Here is an 18800-nt window from a genome sequence, read left to right as displayed (position 1 = left end):
GAGATCTTCTCCCTAATATCCACAGTCCTTTTTTTGTCCCTTTCAAAATTGTATTTTTAATGGATTTAAAATGCCTACCATGCAGGCTAAACACGTTTTATCACAGCACGCACAGTAGGCGGGCATTACTCCCATTAGCTGTTAAAGAGCTCTGCTGGGCAGCAAATGCACTCTCTCTAAATGTAATTATACAGATAAAGTAATGGGGTTAATTACAAGAATCCAGAGAGTAGGAAAATAGTGAAGGCAAATGACACCTATAAAATGGACCCTGTTAAAAAAAAAACACACACAGGTCTAACCACCATACAAGATTATTAGACTTGTGTGGAAAGGTAAATTGGTTAGTACAAAGAAATTGACATCCTCTTTTAATGGAGAGGTTTTTCTCTTTCATTTTTTTGTAAAATATAATTTTTCTATGAATAGATATTGTGTGTGCAAAGAACATTTCTTCTTATTACATGTACATACTGTATGGTGACACTGGTTACAGTAATCAATCAGTCTTTAAATCATGTTTAGTGATGAGCAAAAATGCCCTCATTCCGTTTCTAGGGGTCTCGTCGAAAAGTGTGCAAAACCACTGAAAGACAGCAACATTTCAACAAAATTCCTGAGAATGCATTGTCATTGGGCATTTCTTTTTTCCTTGCACAAAAAAACACTTTTTTTTCCAGCTAAACAAAACACTGACATTTCAGAGCAGATTCATGAAATTATTCGACACTGGATTTTAAGAAAAATGTGGTCCTCCCTAATCATGTTCTTTTGAAGTCTATAGTCTATCCATTGGGCAGTGTATCAATATAACTGCTCTAGTATAAGGAATTATATATATATATATATATATATATATAATATATGTAATTTTTTACTACAACATCTTTCAATTTGGAAAATGTATTTTACTGCACATTTGTGAGCCAAAGATGGCATAAGCAATCTCTTAGAAAATGTATCAAGATGGTGGCACACTCAATTAACGTACCATAGGCTGGTAAGAACAAAAGAGGAGCACAAGCTCAGGGTAAAAAAGTACGTATGAGATTTTATTCACTGGGTAATGTTTAAAATCTGCACCAAACTTAAAATTTGAGTTTCCTTGTCTTTTAAGGATAATTCAATAGAAAACCTTTTCAATGAACTGTCCGAATCCATCTCTGGATCTGGGCTTTTCTGAATATAGGGTCTTTACATAATGTGGAGCACAATTTATTAAGACTACTAAAAATATAGATAAACTACAACTGATTTGGAAAGGCTCATGCAGGCCTGGACTGGCAAGCTACAGATTCTGGGAAATGCGAGAGCTGGTGGAAGATGCCATAGCATAGACAGTCAATATTTATTGGGCTTGTGGTAGATGTTTTGTGTACTTGAAAGACCAGGTCCTATTTTGAATTTCAGTCCAGACCTGGTCCCATGACTCCCAATAACAACAATATCAAATATGTACAGTTTCTGAATAAAAAAGTACTCTATCTTATTAAATCATGAAAAATGTGAGTTTTTTTCCCTTTAAAAACAACTATGTTGTTCTTAACTGCATATTGGGATCCATATACTTTTGCCCTGTTCATAGTAAGTTTGGTTGAAAAAAGACACACGTCCATCAAGTTCAACCTTTTTAGTCTATATATAACCTGCCTAACTGCTTGTTGATCCAGAGGAAGGCAAAAAACTAGGGATGCACCGAATCCACTATTTTGGATTCGACCGAACCCCCGAATCCTTCACAAAGCAATCGGCCAATACCGAACCGAATCTGAATCCTAATTTGCATATGCAAATTAGGGGTGGAAAGGGAAAAACATTTTTACTTCCTTGTTTTGTTTTGCATATGCAAATTAGGATTCGGGTCAGAAGGACAGAAGGATTCGGCTAAAAAAGGCCGAATCCTGGCCGAATCCCGAACTGAATCCTTGATTCAGTGCATCCCTACAAAAAACACCTCTAAAGTCTGTCCAGTTTGAAAAAAAATCCTTCCTGACTCCAAAATGGCAATCAGAGCAGTCCCTGGATCAACTTGTACTATGAGCTATCTTCCATAACCCTGTATTCCCTCACTTGCTAAAAAGCCATCCGACCCTTTCTTAAAGCTATCTAATCTTTCAGCCAGTTCATTTCCTGAACTCTCAAGAAATCATATAAATACCTACTACCTTGGCAAGAACAAACCTAGATCTGTGGCTTTTGATGTAAAATTGGAAATTTACTAGCATACTATTTGTTATGTTTCTATTATAATTTTATATATTTTATATATAAAATTTTGTTTCCATCATCTTTTAGTTGAGTAATAAACAGTAAAATTACTTTTTAGAAATAGGCCAATAGGCCACCTGTAATTATTGATAAGGACCCCCTATTCTGGATAATCAAGTAACGGAAGTTCTTGAGGAACATTTTATGACTGGTTAATGTTTCCTCTGTTTATTAAATCCCACAGCAGGACAGCAGGAGACCCAGAGTCTGTAATCAGTTCCTATGCGTATTACTCTATGTTTAATATTCCTGTTGACTAGTCACAGAGTGTAACATTAATCAGTGGCAGTTGTTACTTTTCTGCCCTCTAGCTGATTCCTGTCCAAATAGCTGCAGCATCTGTAACGCAATGTGCTTTGTCTCTCACTTTTAAATCACCATTAAGAATGAAGAGCATCTTCATTTCAGCCCTTTGCCCGGTAAACATCACTCAGATCTTCGATGCTGTTTTAGCGTTCAGACTAAAGATAAAGGAAGTCTTATTTTTGTTCGGTATTATCCGGTCTGGCCAGTTGATGTAGAGAGGACCTCAAGAGATATTTATCTGATTGGATTAAGGGTTAAAGATTTAACACTTTAAGGGAAAATGCTTTACACACAACCAAATTGTGAGCAAAATGAGATCAATGAGCTGGGGCAAAATAAAGACATAACTCTTCCATGTTCCATAGAGCACTCTTGGGGATAACTATGACCAGTAGAGGTGCTGCTGCTATAACTCTCTACAGACCTGTATCACAGCAAGCAACATGGCGAAATAAATAAAGGAAACAATATACTTTCTTTGCATACAAAGTGATTAAAAATTCATCAAATTAAATATAAACTAAAAAAATGAAACAAATCTAAAAATACTTTGGCATATGTTTCCTATAAATGCACATATTCTAGAATGTTTTGATGATTCCGTCATGACATGAAACGAGAAGCTCCTAATGTAATAATGTGCTCCATATTCTTAATGGTGATATAAAAGTAAGATAACCATATTATGTAATCTTACAAATATTACACCAAAAAATACGTACCAGAAAAAGTTACAGGTATGGGATCTGTTATCCAGAAAGCTCAGAATTATGGAAAGGCCATCTCCCATAGACTCCATTTTATCCAAATAATCGAAATTTTAAAAAATGATTTCTCTGTTATAATAAAACAGTAAATAATAGCAAAGGAAGGAGAACTCCAGCAGACTCGCTACAAAACTTTTATTCTAGGTTGTCGTTACACGACAGGTTTCGGGTCGATATCCATTAACATAATAAATGTACATAATAAAACAGTAGTTTGTATTTGATCCCAACTAATATATATAATTAATCCTTAGCAGAAACAGACTATTGGGCTTAAATAATGTTTACATGATTTTCTAGTAGACTTAAAGTATGAAGATACAAAATACAGAAAGATCTGTTAACCAGAAAGCCCTAGGTCCCAAGCATTTTGGATAACAGGTTCCATACCTGTATTTGTATAGGAGACAGTTCTAAATATATAATACAATGACATGCAAGAAGCAATTTACACAAACCATGCAGAACTTCCACTGGAGAATTATTATGAGAAAACAGATTTTGGAATATAGCAACTAGGAGCTGTATGTGGATAGTTTCAGAAGGGGGGGAGCAAATTACACACATCTCATGGCCAGCTCTGGAGAACATTTTGGACACTTCCGTTCATGCCTTAAACTGGGATGAATCATAGTTACATAGTTGAAAAAAGACAAAGTCCATCAAGTTCAACCCCTCCAAATGAAAACCCAGCATCCATACACACACCCACCCTACTTTCACATATATACCCATATCTATACTAACTATAGAATTTAGTACCACAATAGCCTTTGATATTATGTCTAGAAGAAGAAATGATCCAATGATCCAAAACACTCTTAAAGGCATTAACAGAATCAGCCATCACAACATCACCCGGCAGTGCATTCCACAACCTCACTGTCCTGACTGTAAAGAACCACCTACGTTGCTTCAATGAAAGTTCTTTTCTTCTAGTCTAAAGGGGTGGCCTCTGGTACGGTAATCCACTTTATGGGCAAAAAGGTCCCCTGCTATTTGTCTATAATGTCCTCTAATGTACTTGTAAAGTGTAATCATGTCCCCTCACAAGAATCAGCAGTACTTCATATGGGTTTTGGCATGCATAGGGGGTTTGGAGTTACTGGTATAAGGCATTTTGAATTACAAGAAAACACTGCTTCTAGGATAGGATAACAAAGAAAGGAATTCAGTGTTTAAGGGGTTAAGGTGGCGATTTATAAGGTTGATACAAGAAACAATGATGGCATGACAGGAGTGTCAGGAACTCCCTAGTGTCGAACCAAGGACCTGATGTATCTGCTTCTCCTGTTTGAGCCGCAGAAGGCAGTGTGGTAGCATCCTGATCCTGACATATCTTCTGTGACCCTGCCTTCAAGTCCAGCTTCCCTCAGTCATGCCCCCTGTCCAGCTGCGGTCAATAGCTCATTAAAGGGCTGTGCACGTCTGCTTCCCTGTCTCCCCAATGCTGGACCATCAGCCAACCTGCCTTGCCTAAGCCCTGAGTTCCTGAAGATCTTGTTACTGATCCTGTTATTGTGTTCTTGTTCCTATCCCTGTTCTGGTCCTGAAACATTGTTACTGATAACCTGTTTCTGCCTAGTAAGGGATGTGCTTTGTGCGTACCCATCATAGCTTGATGGGTGCATCGTTTAAATTGATGTCCATCAAGAAGAAGTTAAGGGGTGTCTACCAGGTTACCATGTCACCTTTAATTACAAACACTCAGTCCAAACAAACACCACTCCATATAACCTTTCTCAACCTTGGAGCAGAATACACAAAGAAGGAGTTCACCAAAGGATCCAATCAGCTACAAGTTAAGTACTACTCCAAGAACTCTTACCAGCTGGAAAATACCAATCTTTTACTTCTTCTTGGACTGCCCAGCAGAACTAAATATTGGGAGGGGGACACTAACATTCCATCCTAGACACATCTTACCAGAACTGATTCACCTCCCTTTTTGCTGCCATTTTTGTTTAAGCAGTCACATGCTAAACCAAGTGGTTGGTAAGAGACAAGTCATCTTATCATGGCATTTCTACTCTGTTAAAGCTGATTCTGTTTATTGATAAAATTCATTATTTTGCCATGTTTAGTAGATGAATAAGTTAAAGACAGACTTGAGATAATATTTTGACGTTATACTCATGCTTAACCAAGCAGGTAAATACTGTACACACTACCAGTGAGGGAAACTATAATGTAGCCAGTTGGAACAGTTGGCATATTTTCAATGTTCTCTGTTCCCATATCAGTTTTGCAAAGACCACTTTCTTATCTTTATAAACACCTCCTCCATTATTTTGCTTCCAAAAATATTATTTCTTCCCTAGAGAACTGACAAACTTTACTAATTCAAAGGAACTATGTAATAACTCCCCCCCCCCCATTGATTTACTGTGTGTTTCATAGACTGTAACCAAGGATGAAAGTTCTCCATTGGTTTTGTTTACACATGGTTGATATTTTTTACATGGGTTTGATATTATTACAGGCTAGATATCCACCATCAAGGTCAATGCCAACAAGTTGCAATCACTCAGAATCAAAGTTTAGGTTGTTGTAAGGCTAGGTAAGATAATGATAATGTATACTTAAGGATACATTCAATGATTAAAACACCAATCAGCATTTCTTTGTTGAAGAATTTTTATGGCAGGCTGGATCTCCTGCTGTCTCATGATTATTGGACTATTAAATGTAGACATTGGGAAGATTAGAGTGTATGCATATACCTGACACCAGCTCACAAATATTCCAGTCACTTTTAGGATGGCCTTAAGTTAAAATTCTACCCATCCCTGAATAAATTTGCTTTTATGATGTGCCTTGGGTTCTTCACAGGGGTCCTTGTGTAGAAAATAGGAGAACATTAGCAAGGGAAGAGAAAGTGTAGTAGATAGTAAGAGAGAGGGGGAAGATTTGTGGGAGTGTGAAGGCATACAGGATAGACAGAATATAAATGAATGTCTCATGTGGGTAGAAGAATGCAGAGGGAGAGAGAGAGAAGAAGTCCAGAGCATACCAAGTAACCACTGCCCTAAAATGATTGCATTTTAAAACCCTTGGTACCCTTGGCTCATGGAAAGCTAAAATATTCCTTATTCGTTCAGTCTGGTAATTATGCTTAGGTGCAACTGAACAATGTATATCAATGGACTGGGGGATTGAAGAATGAAATGGTTGGACATGGAAATACACGGTGCATGGTGTGAATAAATTCTTCACTAGTTGATGTCCATGTGGAACATGCATTACTCTCCCCCCCTGCACATTGTCATCATGATTCTTGAGCCATGCTTGGTGCAGTGCCTGTGTGTCTTATAACACGTAGTGCCACTTGTGTCATTAAATGGTTAAAAGACAGCTGATAACAGATCAATGGGTCTATTTAAACTGACAGCCAATACCAAGAGCTTCCGTCAACTGCATACGGTTAATACACTTGAATACTTGCAATGGGTCTAAAATGCCGCATGCTCGTTCTGATGGAAACACTTGATCACACACATCCCACCATGTAACAATAACCAGAACCTTTCCTTTATGCTTATTACCTTTCCAGCTGTTGTCCTATTACATGAAATATGTGTTTATTTAAACACATATTCAGCCCCCCCCCCATTTGAGCAATCATCAATATTCTTGCATTGCACGTAGCCCGGATTATGGGACACGGTCATGTTTTATTGCCTTATTACCCATTCTTCATTCCCCCATACTAAATGTTAAGCACTGCAGCTACCAGTCCTCTCCAGAGCTAATTTGGTGCTGATACAATAAAATGCTATTTTGTTAAATTAAATAGTCTAGGTAATGGAATGGATGCAACTGCTTAGTAATGTATTTAAGAGCCGTCTTTACCTGGGGCGAGGTTCCTATCCTATAAAACACTAGAAGAAGAGGAATTAATAGCTGTTGAGTAATACTGAAGGGAGGTTTGGAGAGGCTACATTAATGTATGACTTGTGTTCTTGATTCTGCTTTGCCTTGAAGCCAGAAGACATACAGCTTCACTCAAGATGAGTGATATTTCTCTGCAAATATAATAACAATAATGCCCTTCATCTTATTATTGGAAGTACTGGCAAGGAACAAGTCACCGCACAGAGACACAAAGCAAAGATGCAATGCTGCTGCAGGCTCCTAATTTGGAAATGCCACATTAATTAATTATAAAGCTTTGCTTTTAACCCCTTCCATGCCAAAATCTGTCAAGATTGCCTTTCCATATTACTTTAACTAAGATGCGCAACCTGTCCTACACAAACGCCTGCCAAAAAAGATCCTGATAATGCCAATTTGTAACCTATATTTAACATAAGTTCTACCTTGGCAGATGGCTACAACTATAAACTCTGCTTGTTTACCCCTTTATCCCCCCCCAACCGGTATTAAATCTTAACTAAATTTTTTCTCTGGTTTTTCAGAAAATGATACCATGGAACATATTAAGCAGATCTTGCTATTGATACCATATGGGCATCCCTATCTACAGGTAAATGGGAACCAGCAAAAGGGTCCAACATACAGGTAAAACTAAATGAGGAACATAGGGAGGAATTAGAAGAGTTATCAAAATATTGACAAGTTTTCCAGCAATGAATTTTGATGTTCTGTTCTTCCCTGTCCATGAAATACAAGAAAATACTTTCCCTGGGGGGGGGGGGTTTATTTTTAAAAAATATACAAGATAAATGTAACCATACCATCCTAGGATACACATGGATTTTCTCTCTGGGGCACAAAGTATACCAAAGAAAAATTATTAAGTGAAGCCCTTTGGGAATACTGGAGACTGAATCCGTCCCTCATGCAGGTTCTCCCATTGAAGTACTGATACCACCGTGCTATTTAGTTTCCTGTAGTGTGGTCAAGGCAGAAAACCTGCTTCCCTGAGGAATAACACAACAGTAATCCAGCAGAATAGGACATTACTTACCCATCTGACAATCGACGTTTACAAGAACAAGAGAAACTTGTCTAAGGGAATGTGTCCTGTTCCATGTCTTTATCTGCCTGGGTGGATTTTGTAAGTCACGTGGAACAGATATTTAAATTGATGATATATGGGGATTTGGGTTTTTTTTTTTTTGATTCCTTCTATTCCATTCTATTTGAAGTCTCGGGTGTATTAAATAAAAATACAAAAAAGAAAAGAAAAAAAAGTCCAGGATGTCAATATCACAAACCAAGAGCGGTATCAGTGGAGAAAAGCGGCACAGGTTATTATTATTCTAGTTTACAGACTGGGGATGACCTGTACAGAGTTAAGTCTGTGACAGATGCTGGCATGGCTACCACTAGCAAGGAATTCATAGGATAGCAAATCCAGAGAGTCTTCCAACCACAGGTAGATCCCACATCCCATTTGTCCAAAAAATAAGGAATCAACCAAGATAGAAACAAGAGGGTCTGAAACCCCACCAGCACCTCAGTGTCATCATGCAGAGCAAGGCTACAAGTCTTCATTTGCTGCACCATAAACAGCCCTTTCCATCAGCCCACTGACTGCTGGCTCTGTCTGCATTCTGTGCTACTGCATTTTGTTTGGCTCTTCTTTGCTGTACATACAGATGATAGTTCAGTGGAAATGTACAGCAGCTAGGTGGTGGGGAGGGGGGCACTGTAACAAGCTCCTGGAATACTGAGCCTTAAAGATGGATCTGATTCCCCTTCTCCGAACTGAGAAGGCTCTGTGTGAATTCAGCAGCATTTCTTTTCAGCAGCGGCTGAGGCATTGGCTTCACAGGGACAAAGAGGAGGGGCTAAATCATTTAGGAGCCGGAGAGAGGGAGGCTCTGTTAGAGAAATCTGCTCTAGCCATTTAGTGATTACGATGAAGACTATGCCTTTTTTTGCTTGTGAGTTGTGGCCCATCAAATTAAAGATTTGGATCTATAATGCATAAAATAATAGCAATACTGCAAATGAAAAGGAAACCCTCATTGTTTTGGAAGCACAAAGTATAATATTCCTGCTGAGAATTGCCCATCCTTTACCTGATTATCTCTTTTTTGGGCATTACATGAATGGCCAACACAGAAAGAAGTTTCTAATGATATAATATTATAGAATGGGATATTATTTGTTTCTACACTGTAATCAGATTAAATTGGAAAGCCCTTGTGGTGCACAATTTAGTAAACTCCACTATAAGGAAAAGAGAAGCAGAAAGCCCGGTTTCAGCACCATGGTCAGCAACCTATGCATGTTGCACTACTGCTATGTGATCCTGTGGTTCAAATGGACAGAAACGCACTGTGTGCCCTGCTATAATATAAACTACTCTTTGTATTTAGTTTTTTTCATTCTGTAAATGCTTGAGCTACAACTCAACCTGCATGGGGTCGTGTACCTGTGGAAAACCTGCACGGGTTTTGGGCAAAAAGTCCTAGATTCCCTGGCCATGCAGGCAGTCCACAGGTAACCCGGCTAGGTATCTGATGGGTAGCGGGTATGGGTCAGGTACGGTTATCAGAAAATAGACTCGAACAGGACTCTACAGTTCATGTCCGGTTCATGTCAGGTGGGACACAAGTGAGTCTTGCTTGTTTCTAAGGAGAAGTATATTGAGATACATGTTTCATATTCATGGGCAAAAATAGATAGGCACAGATATTTGAGTATCTCAATTATGTACTAGTTAGAGGATGGGTAGGAACCAAGAAAAGGAATACATGCCTCCCCAGTTCTAACACAAGCAGCACTGTCTTTATATGGAAAGCACAGGTTCTTGCACTCTATTTTGAAGGTATGGCTGAGAGCGAAGTGTGAAAACATGGCAGCTTTGTTTTCTGTTGTCTGTGCTTTGCTCCCTGCCCTGCCATCATTAAATGAGAGATGGGATGTTTTCTCCATTTATACAAAATGCCAGTGGAGAAGACAACTAAAACCATTCATGACCACCAGCAATTACTGTCATTTTCTAAAAGCATCTATTTGTGAGAGTGCTTAATAGCATGTTTTATGGTTGAAATCCTCTTAATGATGCCAATAGCAATTTTCCCATTTCGGCATCTGCAATTATTTTTGTGAAACTGTGGCAAAAATCCATCACAACAAAAAAGTTGCAGAGACACAATTGGCGCTGAGATAAAAAAGTCACCATAAGAAAAATGCCCATTGCATTTGGAGTCACACAGGTAAAAAAATCTTCTGCATAAACACATTTTTGATGCCTATTGACTTCAATTCATTTCTCAAATTTTCAGGGACAGATTTGCTCATTACTACTTGACACCTATTTTTCTTTTGTATTATATATCCTGACCCTGGTTTACAGGAGCCAGAGGAGTTAAACAACAACTGGGCAGTTACTGGGTAGCATATATCCCAGCCAGAAATATTCAATGTATATTTTTAACAAATCAATGTTTGCTGTAAATTAATTTTACTAGTGTGCCAGTGCCATAGATTTTATGTTTCTGGGTTATATAAGAAAAATGTTTTGATCACAGCAGTCATTTATCAAAGGATTAATAAAAATACATTGTTGGTTTAGCATCTGTGGGTATTACATTGGTCTCTCTATGACAGCTCTTACATTATGGGGCCCATTTACTTAGCTGGAGTGAAGGAATAGAGGAAAATAGAGGAAAACAAACTTCGAATTTCGAATGTTTTTTTGGCTACTTCGACCATCGAATAGGCTACTTCGACCTTCGACTACGACTTTGAATCGAATGATTTGAAGTAAAAATCGTTCGACTATTCGACCATTCTATAGTCAAAGTACTGTCTCTTTAAAAAAAACTTCGACCCCCTAGTTCCCCACCTAAAACCTACTGACTCCAATGTTAACCTATGGGGAAGGTCCCCATAGGCTTCCTAACAATTTTCTGATCAAAGGAAAATCCTTCGATCGATGGATTAAAATTGTTCGATCATAGGAATAACGCTAAATCCTTCAACTTCAATATTCAAAGGATATTTGAAGGATTTCAATTTGGCAGTCAAATATTGAGGGTTAATTAACCCTCGATATTCAACCCTAGGTAAATCTGCCCCTATGTCTGTTCCAAACAGATTGGAGCGCATTTGGAGAGTATAGTGCTTTACTTCAGTAGGGAGTTGGAGAAGTGCTGAAAACAATCCTCGCTTGCAGCGCTTTCCATACAATGAAGGGAACGCCAATGATAATATCAATCCGGCTTTATTTTATCATACAGTGCAGAGTCATAATCAAAGTGGGTGTGCTAATTCAAAACCTACGCATTTCGTGCCTCCGTGATCGGCACTTCCTCAGCTTCACCATTTTCGCAATAAAGTTGGAGAAGTGCAATTAAATTCTCCTCTAGGCAGTGGTTTATCATAAATGACCCTGGCATAAAAAGGCTCAATCCAGTCGCAATGCCAGGAATTCCCTTACCAACTTGGTAGGATGGTGGGAGCTGTAGATTCAGAAAAACATGGTGCCCCAGAATATATTGTAAATGACTCACTAAATAGTAAATGTGGCCCGGATGCACCATCCCCAGACCCCCAGCCAGGGCCGACTGGCACTCAAACAGATCCACAGGATCAATGAATATTAGTTAAAAAATATCTTTTGTTTGTACAAAGTTAAAAATGTAAATTTGCATCTCCATCTGCCCTACGCATTTTGCACCGATCCAGGGCACACTTAGTCATGGGCTCTGATGACAGCCACAGGAATTGAGCATTTATACAGGGGACAACCAATCAAATAAGAAAATAAGAAAAAAACAAAGCATTCAGAGACAACAGCTCTTAAATATCTCTAAGAGACTAAAAGAAAAATTATTTTTTACAAAACATATTACAAATGTTGAAAATGATAATATGGTAAGTATAACATAAAAAACAATATTTGAACATGAATAATAACAGCAGAGAATGCACAAGATAAAAATAAAAATATGAATATATGTAATCAGTCAGATGAATTATTTAAATGATTTATATCGTCGAGTCCTACTATATATAAAGAGCAGGTATATAAATAACATGTAACATGTCACATCAGATTTGGATTTCATACCTCCAGAACACTTCTCTCCTAGAAAGAATTTTCGACAGATCACCTCCTCGGTTATTAAGATATACTTTTTCTATGCCCTGTACACTGAAGTAACCCAGGTCACCAGAGTTACATAAATGGAAGTGTTTAGAAACGTTAGTGTCCTTCTATGTGTTAATGTCAGAAATGTGTTCTCGGATTCTCTCCTTCAGTTTGAGGTTTTACCCACATATTGGCTCTGGCATTTCAAACATGTGATCAAATATACCACATTTTTAGTGTGGTATTTTTAGTTGCAGATCACACACCCTTTTTCATCACATATAAAGTTACCCTTCGTCATTAGCCAAGTAGACTTATGTTTTTTTCTTGGTGTTTACCATACTAGGTGACAAGTGTAAGGAACTCCAATAGGAAAATATAGGGCTGGTGTAAGAAATTGTCCCTGAATCTATCTATCTATCATCTATCTATCTATCTATCTATCTATATATATCTATACATATATATATATATATATATCTATATATATATATATATATATATATATATATATATATATATATATATATATATATATATATATATATATATATATATATATATATATATATATATATATATATATATATATATATATATACTGTAAATAGAGAGAGAGAGAGAGAGAGAGAGAGAGAGAGAGAGAGAGAGAGAGAGAGAGAGAGAGAGAGAGATTAATTTGGATATAATATCTACAGTGCCAGTCCCATCATTTAGAACAGAAATCATAGATACACATAGAGCAACAATCCACATATTCAAACTTATTATACTAATCATTGTTAGACCAAGCCGATAGATTGCTATAATATCATGGACACTGCTTGATTAGAAATACTTTGCTCATTTGGGATAAAAGCCACCTGAAACCCAGACTCGCCAAGTACCCATGTCCTCTACCCCTTATCAATAACCCTTCTTTCTTAGCAGGTCATACACCAAATTATTTCTCTAAATGGCAAATAGAAAGTAACTGCCAGATGTACCAATTTTTAGCAAATGGATATCTAAAAGAAAAATAATGACTACAGCAGGTCAAAACACTGAACCAACTTGATCATCACCAATTTTCCCAAATCTTCCAATTTTTCATAGCCTAAGAGGACCTAATACCACTGGGTACAAACCCCTTTTTGAAACACTCTGCTTTTCTGAGACAACCCCCAGACTACATTCTACAAATTATGAAGCCCACAAACCCCCAACTCTGCTTTACCATTCATCAAGGCTTGGTCTAGAGATTTGAATCCTATTTGAGGAAGCACAAGTTGAGATATTACAAAAATACTTTAATAGCTCTTGCTGTTGCGGTACCCTACATATGAACTACAAAGTCCTTACAAATTGGTACTGCACTCTCTCCGAGTTTAAGATTATATATGTAAAAAAAAACAGTGGATGATGTTGGAGATGTAATCTAGATCAGGGAACCATGCTTCACATCTTTTTGGACCGCCCACTAACCCAACCTTTTTGGGGAAATGTATGTAATATGACAAACCAAATAATGGTTTTATCAAAGACCCAGCATACAGGTTCCTGCCTTTTTTATCCTTTTTTGTATTTGTATAATATTTGGCCCCTGAAGAAGACCACCTCAGTGGTCGAAACGCGTAGGGCGACCTGCTATTATGTAAGTGTTCAATAATAAATTATTCAAGACTGAGTGTGCAATCCTTACATTTTTTTGGTCCAGCATACAGTTTAGTCTTTCACAGAGACACTCCAGTGTTTTCCTTCATATGCAGTACCAAACCATACCTGCTATTATTGATGGAAATACTCTTCACCAGATGGCAATTTGAATAGGTTTCTGGCGGTCAATGAGAAACAGTACTTTGAGGAAGATTCTGATATTACTCCAGAATAACACAATAATACACACTGTCTTTGTTGACCTGAATAACCAATCTCTCCATGCCATTCCTCCCCCTCCTTCCTCCATATATATATATATACACCCCCGCCTAATGGTTTTAAAAAATAGTGGTGAGCACAACTTTCCCTTGTTTGTTATAGTTATACAGGAGCAGTGACCAGCTCCATGTTGTAGCTCCCACCCCTCCCAGCTATAGTCAGGTGATCCCACTGGTGCCTAATAAAAGGGCAGCCAAGTTTGGGAGTTTTTACTTTACTGAAAGCAGCTAGTAAGTTGCAGGTAAAACTTAGTCCCTTTGTAAAATGTATAATTAAGCAATTGAATTCTTAATGAATCAGATGAAAATTAAGCGTAGGACTGGCCAGATATGGGATGACTTTGACGTAGTTGGCCAGCTTAAATATATTGCAATATATGGACAAACAATCCCTGTGTTGTTTAAAGGGTAAGGCATTTTTTAGTAGCAGTATGCACAAAATGTCTCTGTCTTAAATATATTGATAATGGGTTGGGGTTGAGTGCAGAGGACCTCTTGTAGTTGACTATATATATATATATATATATATATATATATATATATATATATATATATATATATATATATATATCATCATGCCATCCATCCTCTTATCCTGATATATAAAAGGAAGAGATTCTGAAAATACTTTGGCAGTTATGTGAACTCACATTTTTACCCTTTTAATCCCTTTTCGATCATTTGCTGGTTTAAAGAAAATGCCAGCAGAGTGTTAGCAGCCATGGAACTGTAATAAAATAAATGATCAACTTCAATCTAATGATGTTCCCGACTTAAAGGGTAAGACATCCAAGTGCACAAGGAAGCTTAACTTCCAAGACTCCTTGGCAATATGATAACAATAACTGTCTCTTATATGAACTGAGCTGGATCCAGGCATAAATAGAAAGTACGAGATGATAGAATTCATTTACGTTGTTCACACTTATTGCGTCTTCCACATAAATTATATTACAGAGACAGGATTTACAATGGCAGGAGCATTCCACACATAGAAAAGAATATTGCAAATGTGAAGGCTCCCCAAGGGAAACATTAGGAATTACTACAACACAGAAACGTTGGTAGATTTATCTTCAAACAGATACATTGTAAAAAATAAAATTGTGTCAGTAGTTTAAAATAAAGCAACACTACATATAGGTTATTTTAAAAGTGACTCTAAACTGTCTCTCTTTATACCCCATGATATACTTCCTGGTCCCAGATCGGATTGCCTTCATCAATCAACACTGTGTTTGCTTGATACATGTAAACGCATTTGCTCTTGACAGCCACGTAAATCATCTTTGAACTCCAGTAATAACTAGTTCTTTAGATCTTGTGGTTAGAAAGAAGTGGGGTTTTCCTACTTTTAAACTGATTTGGTGGTGTGCCTGATATGCAACATCAGTTTCTACATAGTCTTAGGATTGTATCTCACTGACCTAGAGTAATTCTCTTTTAGTCACACTTGTGATGTGTCTATGGAAGCGCTGTCTTTAGAATATTGACATCACCTCCAGTTGATGTGCTTGAGGTAGTCCCTTGATGTTTATGGTGTTTAATGCTCCGTGCAACAGGCAGGACCATTAGACCACCCCTACAAGTAGACACAAGGTACAGAATACAGTATGTGAGGTGACTGATGGGTCTAGAATTTGCTTTGAATTATCCCTCATATTGCAGGACAGTTGTATTTCCATATCATAGAGGAGGCAGGCCTCACTAGAAGAATAAGCTGGAAAAAAAGATCTCAGAACTCTGTACAAGATAGGGTGAGTACTGGACACCAAAGTTGAGTGATGCACTGAAGAACTTTTCTGCATTGTATTTAAAGAGATACTGTTATTTTTTCAAAATGCATCAATTAATAGTGCAGCTCCAGCAGGCTTCTGCACTGAAATCTGTTTACCACAGAGCAAACAGATTTTTTTTAATTTAATTTTGAAATCTCACCTGGAGCTAGACATATTGTCACTTTCCCAGGTACCCCCAGTTATGTGACTTGTGCTCTGATAAATGTCAGCCTGTCAGAAAGCAGTTCCATAGTGCTGCACTGGTGTCACACCTGGACTCCAAAAACCCAGAATAAAGGCTAAGACTCTAGTCACGGCTCACCCTTCTGCCCTTAATAGCTGCCTTTCACTTTGGAAGGAAGCACTGCTATTCTGATGCCACCAGGTCTTAATAGTGAGAGAGTCAAAACTCAAAATTCTGAGCAAGCAAGGGAACCAGAGTATACCTCAATGAACGGAGAACCAGCAGGACACAGGCTAGGGTCAAAACTGTTATGACAGCGCAGTGCCAGATCAGAATCCAAAACGTAGTCAGGGACAGGCAAGGAAGTCAGGACAGGCAGCAAGAATCAAGGTCAGGAACAGGCAAGAAGGTTAGGACAGGCATCTAGGACCGATGTCAGGAACAGGCAGGAGGTCAAACACAATAATCACAGCAGAATCGCACCTAGGAACTCAGACTAACAGAGCCTATGTCAGGCAAAGGATAACTGGTCACAGGCCCTTTCATTTTCTAATTTTGCGTCCCGCGTGAAGACATTACTATACCATCGATGTCATCACACATCACCAGAGCGAGTAAAGACAAGAGCGGTGTGTTAGAAATGAAATTTTACATGGTAGCATTAATTATTTGCAGTGTAACAAGTTTGATAAATGTGTCAACTTGATTTTGGTTTTTTTTTTAGAACGTTAGGTAATGATCTGGCTGAAGAAGGAAATTCTTTTTTTTATACCTGTCATAGACATAAACAGGAATGAGGGATTCTAAAACCTTGTAAATATGAATCGTTACATTGGCCTGAACCTGTTAGCAGATGTGTGTGTTATTTGATAGGTGGCAAGATGGGACAGGGAGAAGTGCAAACTACAACTCTTGTTAAGAATAACATGTCACAATCATCCTCAAGAACAAGCTGGGTTCATTTGTTCTACACTAAAGTAATCTAAGTTGTGACTCCTATGACAGGACTCTTGGCTTTACAAGTAATTAGACCCCGATACTGTAACAATACAATACATATGTAGGATCTCATCTGAACGTTGCATTTCACCGAACAAAAAATTTAAACAGTTCCATTAGAATGACATCTGCAACATCAATTTCTAAGGCTCTGTTTAAATGAGTTATGGAAGTATGGGAGAGATGGCAAATCTGATTCAACCTCCGTGTGTTAATTAGCGATGACTCATCTGGAACTTCAGCACCTAATATCATGTCCCAGTTGGCCTTATGTCTATAAATAACAGAAAAGAGAATTCTGATCACAAACATGGGGATGAAGCCAGGTGCACAGGAAAGTTTTAAGTATAATATATTATATTTGGGAAAAAAAGATCTTATGGTTAAGAAAAACGGATGTGTAATTCCTTACAAGACAAGATATGGGCTTATTATATTTTATTTTTAGTTCTGCATTTTATCATCGTATGATAGAAGTGGTTCTGTGCCCATGTTCACTAAATATGGCACATGGGCCTCACTTGGAGGGTGATGGATGAGACTGGCGGAAGGTGCATAGAAGTGCAAATTAGTTCAGGGCCCTATATTTAATTCCTAATTAATTTAATTTAATTCCTAATTAAGAGCAAGTGAAACATGTAGACCTCATTGTGTGTGTGAGTTATCTAGATAATCAGTATATTTTAAGGCTACAGGTATGGGCTCTGTTATCCAGAAACCTGTTATCCAGAAAGCTCTAAATTACAAAAATGACTTCTTCAATAAACTCCAGTTTAACCAAATAATATCATTTTTTTTTAAAAAAATCTATGTAATATAAAAACAGCACATTGTACTTTATCCCAACTAAGAATATAATTAATTCTAATTGTAGTCAAAACCACACTATCAGTTTATTGAATGTTTACATGATTTTCTAGTAGATGTACGATATGAAGATCCAAATTATGGAAAGATCTGTAATCTGAAAAATCCCAGGTCCCGAACAATCTGGATAACAGGCACCATACCTGTATTAGCATGAATTTATGCTGTCTTAATTACATTTCATTACAGGCCACTGTTTAGCCTTTGTCCATGGTCGTCTCTGCCCTCATATTCTGAGAAAGAATACTGGAAAAGTAGAGGATATCTCACCTTGAATATCTGTAGTGATGAAGACCATGTAATGATGAAGACGATACCAATAGTTATGGTCCTCACGTGGAATATATGCACTAAGCAAATGTTGCATATTATGTTACACTTTATAATTTTGGGATGCAAAGAATCCTGATTTGGTTCAGGATTTGGCCAAATCAAAGCCTTTTTCAGTAGGAGTTGGCCAAATCCAAGTGGCTGCGCCAAATTCAAACCCTTGAAATCACATGGCTTTAGGTCACACAATTAAGGAAATTACAATTTGACATGCTAATTTGACTACCCAAATAGTTCAGTTTGAGATTCGCCCAAATCCCATGATAAGGCCGAATACCCAAAAAAGTGGATTTGATGCATCACTAATTATTATATGAAAAATAGTAATAATAGTAATAAATAATAATAGTAATAAATACTATTCCATAATGA

At 37.6% G+C, this 18800-nt stretch overlaps 1 protein-coding gene across 2 annotated transcripts in view; it reads right to left on the bottom strand.

The window, feature by feature from the left end:
* Positions 1–9061, bottom strand: part of lrrc4c.S (leucine rich repeat containing 4C S homeolog) — a 496732-nt gene extending 487671 nt beyond the window's left edge. For both annotated transcript variants that reach the window (XM_041560990.1, XM_041560991.1), the window contains exon 1: positions 8272–9061. The gene's annotated coding sequence lies outside the window, so the exon portion shown is untranslated. The remainder of the gene's footprint in view (positions 1–8271) is intronic.
* Positions 9062–18800: the final 9739 nt, after the last annotated feature.

Source organism: Xenopus laevis, chromosome 4S, assembly GCF_017654675.1.
Source record: "Xenopus laevis strain J_2021 chromosome 4S, Xenopus_laevis_v10.1, whole genome shotgun sequence".
NCBI lineage: Eukaryota > Metazoa > Chordata > Amphibia > Anura > Pipidae > Xenopus > Xenopus laevis.
Note: the sequence above shows the minus strand (reverse complement) of the source record. Positions and strands in the feature narration are given on the sequence as shown.